Here is a 1138-nt window from a genome sequence, read left to right on the forward strand (position 1 = left end):
CTGACATTGTCCAGGCATGCTGGGATTGTGACGCTTGCTCCAGGATGAGACCGAGACCGCTGCCTGAAACAACAGCCCATCTTGCTAGAGGACACAATCCTCTCCAGTGATGGCAGGTCGATTACATCGGGCACCTTCCTCGGTCTGAGGGGGCGAAATATGCCCTGACCTGCATCAACACCGCAAGTGGGCTACTGCAGGCCTATCCAGTGCCGAAAGCAAACCAGGCATATACCATCAAGGCACTCACAAAACTGATGTCTGCCTACGGGACACCTCAAGTCATCGAGAGGGACCAAGGAACTCATTTTACTGGTGCAATGATACAACGCTGGGCAGAAGAAAACAACATCAAATGGTGATTCCACCTGCCATATAATCCAATGGGGGAAAGCCTCATTGAACGTTATAATGGTATTCTTAAGGCTGCCCTGAAGACAAACTCCCAGTCCCTGCAGGGGTGGTCAAAAAGACTCTATGAAACCTTGCGGGACCTGAATGAAAGACCCCAAGATGGTAGACCTAGTGCCTTGAGAATGTTGCAGACAACATGGGCCACCCTGCTTAGGATCCAAATTACGGGCACTGATCATCAAGACCCCTGATTGGTAATGAAAATAATCTTTTGCTCCCTGCCCTTGAGAATTTAGATCCTTGCACCCATAGAGTAAAATGGCCTTGGAAGGTGCAGGTAGGACCCAAGTGGTGTGGCCTACTTGCAGCTTGGGGGAGGTTGTTGGAGGTGGGAGGCTCAGTAATCCCTCCAGTAATAGGTACATGGCCTACTGATGTTGTGGTCAACATTCCGATTTTCATTGCTAAAGGGACTCCCATCATGTCCCTACGGCAGATCAGGGCACCCCCTTTGGTGCCTGATATTATTATGCAGCCACAAACATCCGGCCAGAAAGTGTGGTACAGGCGGCCAGGATGTGCCCCTGTACAAGCCGAAGTGTTGACCCAGGATAGAAACACGGCCTGTATTTTGCCCTGGAGGGCAGACCTTCCCCTCTTGGTACCTCTGAAACACCTGTATTTCTCCCCGTGAGTCTTTGAGCCTTCAGGATCACCGGAAGGAATGAAATGTCATCAAAATGTTCCAGTGTTACTGTTAGATCATGTGTAACACCCAGTGATG

The sequence above is a fragment of the Meleagris gallopavo genome, chromosome 11 (assembly GCF_000146605.3).
Source record: "Meleagris gallopavo isolate NT-WF06-2002-E0010 breed Aviagen turkey brand Nicholas breeding stock chromosome 11, Turkey_5.1, whole genome shotgun sequence".
NCBI classification, from domain to species: Eukaryota; Metazoa; Chordata; class Aves; order Galliformes; family Phasianidae; genus Meleagris; species Meleagris gallopavo.